General features: G+C 39.9%; 1 pseudogene; it reads right to left on the bottom strand.

Annotated features, from left to right (window-relative positions):
* Positions 1–269: 269 nt before the first annotated feature.
* LOC102841911 lies at positions 270–8272 on the bottom strand (annotated as a pseudogene).
* Positions 8273–14256: the final 5984 nt, after the last annotated feature.

Genomic DNA, 14256 nt, shown 5'->3' with positions numbered 1-14256 from the left:
GGGGGGCCTATTATTCACAGCCTGTAAGATTCTAGGAAACAGATTTGGGTAGCAAAAAACAAATTTGCTACATCTTGTCTTTAAGAACCCAGAACACTTCATCTCCCCATACCAAAAACACTGTCAACAATTTGCACTGGGGTCCCGCCCCAGGGAAGGACATTTTGGAAGGTGAGGATGGGTACTTTAAGTTAAGCCCCTGACCCATCCAGATTCCCACAGTCCTAGGGTCCATGTGAGCCCGCTGATTTGTACTAGGCAGGCACTTGTCACTCAGAAACGGAGATTCGATTAAAGATAGGGAGTCGGCGGGGGGTGGGCTACAGGTGGCTGGGGTCTTGAACACGGGTGAGTCAGAGCTGCTGCTGCTACTGGCATAGTCATCAGGGTCGGATCCCAGGTAGTGAGTGTGCAGAAGGACTTCCAGCCAGGCCTGCCAAGGGCCCCCAGAGGCTGCTGGGGGTGGTTCTCCGACAAGAGGGGCAACAGCTTGGGATAGGGTCTCCTCAGGGCACAGGGGTCCCAGGGGCAGCAGAGAAAAGGAGGGTGAGAGTGGAAGGTCCCCAGGTGGTGGTGGCGGAGGACGGGGAGAAGGAACATGAGGAAAGGGAAGGGCCTAACAGGCCAGCTGGTGGTGGTGATGGATGGCGGCCTGATGGCAGGCCGGAGAAGCTGATGCTCTGGCGCAGCATGTGGGGGTGTCCGGGGGTGTCCAGGTCCTCACTGGGATTGTGGATGAAGTGGCAGCATGACCCATAGGGGCAGCGACCCTGAAGGTAGAATTTGTGGCAGAGTTCCAACTTGTATTTGAGGTGGCGGCTGGCCTGTCGAAGTTCACTGGTGCCATGGGCAAACTGACACTTGGCTCCATACCGGCAACGTCCACTTTCTGAGAAGGTCCCACACAACTCAGTCTTGTACCGGGAGGAGGTGAGGTGGGTGAGTCGGTGAGGTGGCTGAAGGTGACAGCTCAGGGCCTGGGCGCAGAGCCAGGGAAGCAAGCCTGGGGGAGGGGGAGGCACCCAGGCGCAGGTGCGGCCCTCCACCAGGCTGGTGGAGCAGCCAGGTGGTCGGGGGTGGGGGGGAAACCCCGGCAACATTGGAGTCCGATGAACTCCAGGGTCCCGAGGCCGGCCATCCTAAGCTTGACTCAGTGCCTCCGCGGGTAGACACCAGGTCAGGGCTCAGCGACAAGGGACTCTCGTAGTGAGATCCATGACTGCACGGGTGGCCAGTTGGCTAAAATACAGCCGAGAATGGAACGGTGGAGTCACAGGCTCAAAAGGAAGCTTTTGAAGAGTGTCAATAGTGTGGGTAGAGGTGTGTGGACGTACACTGTCATGCAAGATCACAGTGCCCTTGGATAGCAATCCTCTGCCTTTAATCTGAAGATTAGGTTTCAGCTCTTCAGTGAGCATCTCACTGTAAAGAGCACTATTGATTATTGAACCTTTTTTCTGATAGTGTTCCGATACTGGCCCTTAAGAACCCCAGAAATCTGTAAGCATCAATTTTCCAGCTGATGGTTGACTTTTGAACTTTTTCATGGTCAATGAAAAGGCCATTCTATACTCTGCCGTTTACTCTCAGGATCATAGTAGTGATGAACCCATGTCTCATCACCAGTAAAGATTTTTTTTTAAAAGAAACTTTTACCTTCCTTCAAGTATTCATCCAAATTTTGTGTGTAGATGTAGTGACCTTGAACAGAAAGCTCTGATAAGAAAGAAAAGAGCAGCCAACAGAAGTTTTAATACAACCAGAATATAGACTCACCCTTGCAAAATGAGCAAAGGATTTGAGTACACATTTCACTAAAGATGACATTCAAATGGCCACAAACACATGAAAAATGCTCTGCATTATTAGTTTTCAGAGATGCAACTCAAAACCACAATCAGATACGATTTTTACTACCATTAGGATGGCTAAGATACAGAGAAAATGGAAAAATAACAAATGTTGCCAAGAATGTAGGGAAATTGGGACACTTCTCCATTAGTTGGACTGTTGGATAAACACTGAACTGCTAACTGCAAGGATGGAAGTTCAAACCCACCAGTCATTTTTCAGAAACCCTGTACAAGGTTGCTATAAGTCAGAACAGTTATTAGTCTATTACTAGTGGGTATGCAAGGAGCATAGTGGTTACGAGTTGGGCTGCTAACCCCAAGGTCAGCAGTTTGAAACTACCAGCTGTTCCACGGGAGAAAGATGAGGCTTTCGGCTCCCGTAAAGATTTACAACCTCGAAAACCCTATTCAGGGTGTCTATAAATCGGAACCAACTCCACGGCACACCACCACCACCACCACCACAGAGGATATGCAAAATGGTATAGCCGTTCTGGAAAACAACTAGGCAGTTCCTCAAAATACTAAAAATAGAACCACCATTTGATCTAGCAATTTCACTCAGGGAAGATGTGCTTACTTGTGCTTACACATCTGTCAGGGATTATAAATGTGAAAATAGGCTTTGATTCTGTAAGAAGGTGGTTGTGGAGTTGGGAGAAAGACAGATGTCAGCCTTACCTAGCAGCAGAATCTTTGATGTGGTGAAGAAACTAAAATCATTCAATAAAGATTAGTAAACAAGCACAAGTTAGCCCAGGCTAATCTTGCTTATTGGGTAACCTGACAAAGTAATGTAATCAAAAGACTTGAAAGCAGGTTTTCAAAAAGAGATCTGTACACCAATGTTCACTGCAGCACTATACACAATAGGTGGACACAACCTAAATGCCCATCAACAGATGAATGGATAAACAAAATGTGGCACATACATATAATGGAATACTTCTCAGTCACTAGGAGAAATGAAGTCTTGATACAGGTTACAGTATGACTGGAGCTTTAAGGCATTATGCCGATGAAATAATCCAATCACAAAAGGTCAGATATCATATGACTTCCTTTATATAAAAAGACAAGAAAAGGCTAATGTATAGGGATAAAAGTTTGTTAGTATTTAGCAGGGATTGGACAGAGTGGGAAAAAAGGAATTAACAGTGATGGGAAATTTGCAGTTTGATTATTGTAATTGTTGCTAAAACGTTGTTTGCTGTTGTTAAATGCCATTTAGTCAGTTCTGACACAGGGACCTCGTATAGGGTTTCTGAGGAGCAGCTAGTGGGTTTGTCTGGTGTGCACCTGTAAAAAAGATGAATTAGCAAAAGTTGTGTGATAGATGTATTTACAACAATGACAAAGAAGCAGCAGCTGAGGCTGTTCATGTACAACCAAATATAATCAAGAAACTTTAGCTCCTTGATTTGGAGGTTTAGGGTCATACTTTGATTGGACATGTTATTTGGCCCAACAACATATTTAGTGCTTCTGTTCTACCTTCTAGTTTGTTGCATAGTGCCTGGGGTCTTAAACACTTGCAAGCAGCCATCTAAAGAACAATTGTCTCTAGTCACTTAGAGCAACAGAGGAAGGAGAGTCCAGAACAGGAGGAGGATGTGGAATGTATGGAGTCCTGATGTGGTGCTGTAGGATAAAGCACTGGACCACAAAGTCGGTTTGAACCACAAGGTCAGCGGTTCAAACTCTCTAGCTGCTCTTTGGGAACCCTATACAGGGTCACTGCGAGTCAGAAATGAGTCAACAGCACTTAACAAGAACAGCAACAATGAAATATAAGGCTAATTGCCTCCATGAACAAATGCCTGCTTTGCCATAAACTAGAAGAACTGGGTGGTGTTCAGTTACCATTACTGAACATTTTGATTAAAACCTCCATAGAAGAATCCTAATTTAAAAAAAGGTGAAAATATAAAATATAATTTCAATTCTCATGAACTCTAGACAGATTTTCTGAACCCATGGGAGGTGGGTGTACCCCTGAGACTATTGGCCTGTAATAATCTTTAAGGCTTAAATAAAAAATATTACCAGAATTCGTCTTTTAAAATGTCTGCCTTGAGCATTAAGCACTTTTAAAAGAGCTATCCGTTTGGAGTCAAATTGACAACAGCAACTTGAAAGATTAGCTGGGAACCTGAGAGAGCAGGAAGGTAAGAATGGTTGCACAACTCTAAGAGTGCAGTCAGTGTCAGTAAATTGTGCATGTAGAAACTGAAATCAGTGTATGTTTTGCTGTGTATATTTCTCAACAAGAATAAAATAAATATAATTTATAAGAAAAAAAGGAGTATTTCATGACACTAAATTAATAGTCATTGTAAAAGATTTTCCCTTATTTCCTTCTCACTTTTTTCTTAATATTAAAATGTTCCTTATTTTATGTAGCAGTTGTCTCTTTTTAATATCTTCACTTAGCAAAAAATAAAATAAAAAGCAACTCTAAGTCAGTTTTTTTTTTTTTTTCTTTTAATTTTGTGGCTCCATTAACTCAACTCTAACCACTAAGTTGCTTGTACCTACTTAGGAAATATGATAAATCTGGTTCATATTTTAATCAAGAAAGTCACTTGTATTTCTTATTTTGAAGGTTATCTTCTGAGAATTGTTTGTATTTATAATTAGAAACTTCAAAAAGAAAACAGATTTTGAGCTCACACTACTGCTAAAAATTATATAATTGAAGCAAAGTCAATAATCAAGGGTGTCTGACTCATACAAGAGTCTCAATAAATATCTGTTGAATAAATAATCATATGAAAAGGTATAGACTCAAGGAATATCTAATCAGTACATGTTTTCTAAAACATGAAATTTTCTAGAGCAAGAAGAGGATTTTTACTTTTTGGTCAGATTAACATGAAAAATGGCTTCTTTTCAATTAGAGATAACTCCTGAGTATTACAATCTCAGCATAGGAAATGCCTGTAGCTCATTTTTCTCTCTTGCTAAGTAGCACAAATGAAAGAGAAGGTCAGAGGAAGTTGAAAACATTTGGTTAATTATTCAGATTCATAGAAGTCGGAGACAGAAGACTTTAGAAATCACTCAACGTACTCTCCTCAATTTACAGATAAGGAATTGGCTCACATAAAACTCATCCTTTGGGGTCCATTGTTGTTGTTAATGTGCCAACAAGTTGGTTCCAACTCATAGCAATGTTGTAGAGGGTTTCTGATAAGCAGCAGGTGGATTGAAACTGCTGACCTTGTGGTTAGCAGTTCAGTACTTATCCTACAGTGCCACACCATGCTTTGGGGTTTAGACCATGAGAAAAAAAAAAAAAACACAAGATACTCCTGCCCTAATTGTTGTTGTTGCTAAGTGTCGTAGAGTCAATTCCGACCCACAGAGACCCTGTATTTGGCCCTGTATTGGGTTTCCAAGGAGCAGCTGGTGAGCTTGAACCATCGACCTTGCAGTTCAAACAGCTTTGCAGTCTGACGCATTAGCCCACAGCACCACACCAGGACTCCACAATTAGGGTACAGAGTCCTGGTGTGGCGCTGTGGTTAATGCGCCAGACTGCAAAGCCGTTTGAACTGCAAGGTAGGCAGTTTGAACTGCAAGGTCTCTATGGGTTGGAACTGACTGGCCAGCACTTAACAACAACAACAACACCATAATTGTGGCAAGAACAATACCTAAGCAGGTTTTTGTTTTTTAAACCTCTCAAAATATTCAAAGTTTAAACTTGAAGTCTTAAAACAATTTCCAAGGTCAGAGGAAATGTAGACATAAAGATATGAAGCATTTAAATTGTAATGCATAGAGGAGGGAAACCATTCTGTGGGTAGGGGATTGTAGAAGAGTAAAGACCCATTGACAGGAATGAGTATGATGTGTTTGGGAAATTGAGCTATAAATGACTTGTGACTGTATCTACTATCTATATGATTTCTACTTTGGTCCCATTCATCAGCACTAGATTAGCAAATAGCGCTTATTATTGACCAGACACTAGACCACTGAAATAATCTTACTCCGCTGAGGCTACCGCTAAAAATTATACTTATTTCAGTACAAAGATACAATGCAAAAAATTTTTAAATAGCATATGCACAAAGCCATTCAATGCAGCATTATTTGTACCAGCAAAAGCCTGGAAATAACTCAAATGTCAATCAATAGGGGACCATTTGAATTCACATCCACTCAATGGGTATTATATATCCTTTTTTAAATAAATAAGCAATATTTCTGTATATATTTCTGTATCTCCAAGATCTAGATACAAAAGGGCAAAACAAGGCTTAGAAGGTGCCACCTTTTGAGCAGACTACTCTATGGAGAGAGGACAGTGGTGGTTCAATGGAAGGAAGAATTCTTACCTTTCATGCGGGAATAAAATTTTGGTGAATATAATTCAAAAGCAGATGCAGCCGTACACTGACAGGGAGCTGTCAGAAATTAAAACTGAATTCAAAGAGGACATGGAAAAAGAGACATCAGTGCTGGTGTCTGATTGATTTTAGTGTTTTTAAGTGCCTTGAGTCTGTCCTGATTCATAGAAATCTTGTGTACAACAGAATGAAACATTCCTCAAACCTGCACCAGCCTCTCAAATCTTTCCTATGTTTGAGCAAATTGTTGCAGCCACTGTGTCAATTCATCTCCTCGGAGGTCTTTCTCTTTTTTGCTGACCTTTCACTTTACCAAGTATGGTGTCCATTCTCCATGTACTAGTCCCTCCTGATAACATACCCAAAGTACCTGAGATAAAGGCTCACCATCCTCACTTCTAAGGACCATTCTGGCTGTACTTCTTCCAAGACAGATTTGTCTCTTCTTCTGGCAGTCTGTAGCATATTCACTATTATTCATCGACACTGTAATTCTAAGGTATCTATTCTTTTCTAGTCTTATTCATTGTCCATCTTTTGAATGCATATGAGTAGAATGAAAATATTTGGGTCAAGCGCACCGTAGTCTTCAAAGTGATATCTTTGCTTTTGAACATTTTAAAGAGGTCTTTTGCAGCATATTTGTCCAATGCGATAAGTTGTTTGATTTCCTAATGCTGCTTTCACCAGTGTGGATAGTGGATCCAAGAAAAATGAAATCCTTAATAGTTTCAATCTTTTCTCAGTTTATAATAATGTTGTTTGTTGATACAATTTGAAAATTTTTATATTCTTTATGTTGAGATGCAATTCATATGAAGGTTTTATTTAGTCTTTGATCTTCATCAGTATGTACTTCAAGTCCTCTTTGCTTTCAGCAAATAAGGTTGTGTCATCTGCATATTTTCAGTTTGTTAATGAGCTCTCTTCCAATCCTGATGTCTTGCTCTTTGTCATAGAGTCCTGCTTCTTGGATTATTTGCTCCATGTTAAGATAGAAAAATCAGGGTAAAAGGATATAAAACCCAGGCACACACCTTCCCTAATTTTAAACCATTCAATATCCCCTTGTTCTATTCAAAATATTGCCTCTTGATCTATGTACAAGTTCCATATGAGCATATTTAAGTGCTCTGGAATTCCTTTTTTTTTTAATATCCATAATTTGTTATAATACACAAAGTCAAATGTGTTTGCATAATCACTAAAACACAGCTAAATGTCATTTGGTATTTTCTGCTTTCAGCCCTTGTTCTTTCAAATACGACTTGAATTTTTGGCAGGTCCCTGTTGATGTAGTGCTGCAACCATTTTTGAACTATCTTCAGCAAATTTTTATTTACATATAATATTAATGATTTACTCAATTATTTCCACATTTTATTACATCACCTTTTTTTTGAAATGTGCACATGTATGGATCCCTTCCAATTGTGTAGCCAGGACTTCCAAATTTATTGGCATAGATGGGTGGGTGCTTCCAGCATTGCATGTATCTGTTGATACATTGCACTTGATATTCTGTCAATTCCTAGAGGTTTGTTTTTCACCAATGCCTTCAGTGCAGCTTGGACATCTTCCTTTAATGCCATTCATCATATGGTGGTGGTGGTAGTAGCGTGCCGTGAAGTTGGTTCTGACTCATAGCGACCTGGCATAGAGTTTCTGAGGCTGTAAATCTTTACAGGAGCAGAAAGCCTGCTACCTCCTAAAAATGGAGTCCCGGTGTGATGCTGTGGGCTAATGAGTCAGACTGCAAAGTCATTTGAACTGCAAGGCTGGTGGTTCAAGCTCACCAGTCGCTCCTTGGCAACCTTATACAGGGTTGCTATGGGTTGGAATCCACTCAAAGGCACTTAACAACAACAACAACAACACTTCCTAAAATGGCTGAAAGTTGATCTCTTTTGGTTATCTAACTCCAGATTTTTGCACATTACATTATAATACTTTATGTTCTTAAGCTGCCCTTTGAAATCTGTTCAATTATTTTACTTCATCATTTCTTCCTTTAACTTCTTTACATTCTAGAGCAAGTTTCAGTCTCTTCTGGTAATCCATTTTGGCCCCTTGTTTCTTTTGTTCTTTCTATCTTTCTTTCTTCCCTTTTTATTATCCTTTTGGGTTCTTCCTGTATGATATCCTACTACAACTCATCTGGTTTTCGGTCATTTGTGTGTTTACCTGTGTTTTATTGACTATTCAAAGGCATTCAACTGTGTGGATCACAACAAATTATGGACAATATTGCAAAGAATGGGAATTAAAGAAAACTTGATAATTGTGCTAATGCAGAATTAGTCTAGACAAGAGACAGTCATTTAAATAGAACAAGGGTACACTGCCTGGTTTAAAACCAGGAAAGGTGTATGTCAGGGTTGTACCCTTTCACCACATTATTCAATCTGTATGAAGAGCAAATAAAGCAAATGAAGAAAATATAAATTCTCTATAAAGAAGAATGAAGCATTAGGATTGGAGGAAAGCTCAATAACAACCTTTGATATGTAGATGTCACCACCTTGCTTGCTGAAAATGAAGAATTGAAGCACTTAATGATGAAGATCAAAGATTACAGCCTCCAATATGGATTACACCTCAACAGATAGAAAACAAAAAATCCTCACAATTAGATCAATAAGCAACATCATGATAAATGGAGAAAAGATTGAACCTGTCAAGGATTTCATTTTACTTGTATCCACTATCAACACCCATGGAGGCAGCAGTCAATAAATTAAACAATGGGGCAATTGTGCTGCAAAAGACCTCTTTAAAGTGTTGGCAAAGAATTTGACTATACCGTGGACTGCCAGAAGAATGAAAACATCTATCTGGAAGAAGTACAGCTAGGCAATTTTGACATATCATCAGAAGAGACCAGTCCCTGAAGAAAGACATCATACTTGGCAAAGTTCAGGGTCAGTGTAAAAGTAAAGACCTTCAACGAGATGGACTGACGGCATGGATGCAGGACTGGGCAGTATTTCATTCTGTTGTACATGGATAAGTATGAGTCAGAACCAATGTGTGGACATCTACAACAACATTATGTGGGAGATCTAGGTTCGTTTCCCTCCCAATGCACCTCATACACAGCGACTACCCATCTATCAGTGGTGGCTTGTGTGTTGAACAGGTTTTAGTGGATCTTCCAGACTGAGACAGACTATATAAAAAGCCTGGCCATCTACTTCCAAAACTCAGCCAGTGAAAACCCTATGGATAACAACAGTCTGTTCTGCAACTGATCATCTGAATGGCATAAGACTTGACAGCCGTTCATTCTACTGTGCGTGAAGTCACCATGAGTTTCAGGCTGACTAGACAGACACTAACGACTCTAAGAGGAAATATGTGTAAACACACTTGCGCGCACACACTGATGGTAGCACCTACATTTTCAAAGATAAACAAATGAAAGATAAACAATTAATAAAGGTGATTACCTGTTGGAGGAGAAATAGAACTCTGTAAATATACCTTCTTACATAGTTTTGATTTAGGAACAAAATTAAATGAAATTTAAAAGATCCCAGAAAAACGAAAGCTGAAACAATGAAACTAACTGCACAAATTTTGATGGCAATGAACCTAACTGTGCAAATTTGATGACAAAACTATACAGAGAAAATCATTACTTCATCTTGACTTTAAAACACATAATTTTGACTAGATATAATTTTGTTGGATATACAATTTACCCTTGAACAACACAGATTTGAACTGGACAGGGTCCACTTATATGTGAACTAAAAAAAAGAAAAGAAAACACATGTGACACTGATCATTTCCACATGAATAGTTCATCTCTTCATAGCGCCAATAAATTGTGCACAGCAGTAAAAAGTGACCTCTCGTAGTTCTTTTGTGGTTTTCATAATGGTTAGTACAATACCATAAACCTTGAATAACACCATGGGGCCCATGAAGAGTGCCACTATTGATGCTGAAAGTGCTCCTAAGAAGCAGAGAAAAGTCATGGCATTACAAAAAAAAAAAAGTTGAATTGCTTGATATGAACTATAGATTGAGGTTTGCAGCTGCTGCTGCATATCATTTCATGAAAATTGAATCAAGTATAAGGACCACTGTAAAAAAAAAAAAGAAAATTCATGAAGTCATCACTATGCCAGCAGTGTGAACACCTTGTACTTTTTGCAAAATATGTTGTCTCATATTGAAAATGTAGCTTTTATGTGGATATGATAGATATAACAAATAAAATATCTGTTAATATAGTTATGTTTGGGGGCATCAAAAGTTATATGTGGATTTTAGGCAGCATGGTGTAAATGTAATCCTTGAAAGCTTTCCCAACAAATAAAACCAGGATTCTTTGCAAAAAAATTACTGACTGAAAGTCTAGAGGACATCTTGTGCTAAAATCAAGAGAGTTATCAGCAACTGCTGTGGTTGTGTCAAAATGCCTTAGGAGCCTGCTTGAATGGGTCCCTGCTCCCTTGTTGTTATCGTTATAAAGTAGCTTTGAGATGCCCCTGTTTCAAGGTGATCTTATGCACAACAGTATTGGACTACTATAATCCATATGATTTTCACTGGCTGATATGGGACAATTCAGGTATCAAAAAGATAAAAATCACTGTGACTTATTGAAGTCAAATATCCAAAAAACCAGGAATTCATAATGAGCTAATATAAAAAAATATATGATTATCATTGGTGCTTACTAGCAGACCAAATCACTGAAAATTGATAAATAGAAGAAAAGAAGCAAATATTTATCTTGCCTTTCCTGTAAGAACTGTATTTCAGGATAATCACATCATTGATAAGGGATTTGTCTCCTTTATAGAATTCCACTTAATAAATGCAGAAGACATGACAGGATTAGAAAATTACCAATTCCAACACCTAGTGAACTCCTGGTGTGGCGTTGTAGGATTTGCACTGGACTGTGAACCACAAGGTCGTCAGTTCAAACCCACCAGTTGCTCCTTGGAAACCCTATATGGGATTGCGGAGTCAGAAATGACTCAGCACTTCACAACAACAATAGAGTCCTGGTGTGACACTGTAAAATAAACACTGAAATGCTAACCGCAAGGTTAGCGGTTAAAACCCACCAGATGTTCCTTGGAAACCCTGTATAAAGTTGCTATGAGTCAGAACCTACTCAACAGCACTTAACAACAACAACAATGATATAGTAGAGCTAACCAATCAATGATCATTATGAATGCTAAAATCATTAGGTTAAATATTATAATGGAGGAATCAGGTTGATACCACCTGAACCCCACTGATCAATCTAACATTGTAAAAAGTAAGACATCTAGACATTATGGGCCTCCTGGTGTTATAAAATAGGAGGTAAACAGCACCACCTATGAGATTCTTGCCTTTAAAAAGCAAACATAAATCTAATCAAATCTCTAGTGGCAGGAGGTGGGGGTTATCATGAAAACAGGACTGTATTTGATTAATGAGTAAAAGAGCGAACCAATTTCCACAGCTGGGACCACTTGACTGCCTCAGCCCCACTCCTATAGACTCAATCTGCTGCAAACTCTGGAATAAATACTGTTTATTCATGAAGGGGAAATTCAGTTCCATAACTGAGAAGACTCTATGGAGTCACTGAGGTCATTGGCCCTACTATAACATTGTGTTTCAGTACCTATACTCTTGTAACCCAGATCCAATTGTTGGCCGCTTACTTACATTTCCATATGGCTAATTTGCCTGCTGTTACCCTGAAAGGAGCTCTGGTAGCATAGTGGTTACGAATCGGGCTGCAAACCTCAAGGTCGGCAGTTCGAAACTACCAGTGGTTCCGCAGGAGAAAATGAGGCGGTCTGCTCCCGTAAAGATTTACAGCCTCGGAAACCCTGTACAGGGTCACTATGGGTCAGAATCGACTCGACAGCACTTAACAACAACAACCCTGAAACAGGGGCCTTGCCAATATTCCTAAAAACTAAAGCCTTGACCTTGAAGCTCAACCCAGCTGCTGGGTTCTCATTCCTGTTTGGTAACCTCCTAATTGCACTCTTGTGCTTTGTTTGCTCCCAGGCTGCCTGTTTATAACTTCATGCCAGCTTCTTCCTTGTTTTTTGACCTGGAAATCTTGCGTACATTTGCCCCATACTGTTATGATTTGGATTAAATATCAGACCATGTATTACTAATTCATAGCATCTTGACACAGGTTGGTGACATTCTTCTTGCTTTGAAATGGAACAAAAGCAAAGCATGAAACACTTGTTTGCCTCAGAGCATAGCTTGAGCAAAACCTCTACATGCATCCTCAATTTGTGTTCCTTAAATGAAAGCAGTAGACTAGGCCCAGAACTCTGCTGTAAGCAAGGCTTTGAACCATTTCAGTCATGACTGATCAAACAGTGATGGTTTACATTTTGTCAGCTTGGCTGGGCCAGGATTCTCAGTGGTTTGGCAGTTCAGTAGTCATCCCTCATGATGATATCTAGTATAATGTAATCACTTCCATGATGAGATCTGCTATGAGCAGCAGTCAATTGAATGAGAGTTTCCTTAAGGGCCTGCTTCCAATATGTACAGGAGCTCTGGCCATGCTTTCTTGCTTTTTGCTGGATCTGTATCTTGCATATGGCTTAGAGTCTGACCTCTGGCTCTTTGGACTTGATCCAGCAGTCTGCCATATTGCCTGCTGATCCTAGGAGTTATTAGTCTCTGCAGACTGTGATTCAGCAGCCTGCCATCATAGCTGCTGCCCATAGATTCATTCACCTCTGCAGTCTGCATCCGACTTGCTGTTCTTGGAGTTCATCAACCCCATGAGCCAGGAGAAGTCTCCAGCCTGACATTTCATCCATAGTCTTGGAACTTGCCAGTTTCTACAACTGTATGAGCCATTTCCTTAAAAGCAACATATATATGTGTGTGTGTTGTTGTTGCTGTTGCTGTTCTTAAGTGCTGTCAAATCACTTCCAACTCATAACAACCCTATATAGGGTTTGAACTGCCAAATGTGCAGTTTAAAGTGACTCTTTGGTCCAGTGCTTATCCTATAGCATCACACACCAAGACTCCATACACACACACACTGACACACACACAAATACACAAGGGTGAGTCACAATCTATCTGCACTCTGGCTATAGAATTTATTTTAATCAAATTTCAGATAAGACAAATAAACCATTTTCAAAATAATCTTGCTTTCCAATACACGTTATCTGTCAACAAACTTTTGTATTCCCTTATTAAAAATGTTTTAGGCTAAGCTATGAGCCACTGTCTTAATGCATCGCTGTTGCCTTCACTTCATCAAAGGGCTGCTTTCAAAAAGGGACCAAACAGGTGAAAGTCCGATGGATGGAACAAGATTAGGACTATAGGGAGGATGCTTTAATAGCTCAAAATGACATCTTTGATAGAACAAACAAGATGGCGGATCAGGTGGAAGGGCAGTGTAAAGATATGGGTTTTGTTTTATTCTTTTACAAAAATTAAATCCTGAGTTGCGTCACAACCACACCACTTTGAATGTGTATCACTCTACATAGCTTCCCACATTAGGTTCCTGAAATGGTTCACTATACCTTTTTTAAGTCTCACACTTGAGGGCTTCAACCTGTATTTTTTCCCATTCCAGTTATCATTTCTCTTCACTCAAATTTTAAATATTCGGATGGCTCCTCAAGCAACTGAGCATCTCGAATTAGAAAGCAATGGATTTCTTGCCACTGTTGCTCAACATGGATTAAAGCCTTAAATGTAAATTCCAGAACTATAAAGATCGTCAATAAAAAAAGAGGGGAGAAAAAACAAGATGGCAGAGAGGAAGTGAAGTGAGGATCTCTGTCAGTAACAACACAGAATACAGGACCAAGCAGGCTCAGAGGATGGTGCCAGAAATCTAAACTACACATAATGGAATATTTAGAAGGTTGGAAGGCTTACAGCTAGGGGAATTGGCAGCAGAAGCAAGAAATCCATTGCTTTCTAATCCAAGATGCTCAGCTGCTCACGGAGCCATCATCTTGAGTGAGACCAACCAAAGGAAGGATCAGAGCAGCCACAGACACCTTACAGAATCA

Source organism: Chrysochloris asiatica, unplaced genomic scaffold (assembly GCF_000296735.1).
Source record: "Chrysochloris asiatica unplaced genomic scaffold, ChrAsi1.0 scaffold00183, whole genome shotgun sequence".
NCBI classification, from domain to species: domain Eukaryota; kingdom Metazoa; phylum Chordata; class Mammalia; order Afrosoricida; family Chrysochloridae; genus Chrysochloris; species Chrysochloris asiatica.
This window is presented reverse-complemented; position numbering and strand designations above follow the sequence as displayed.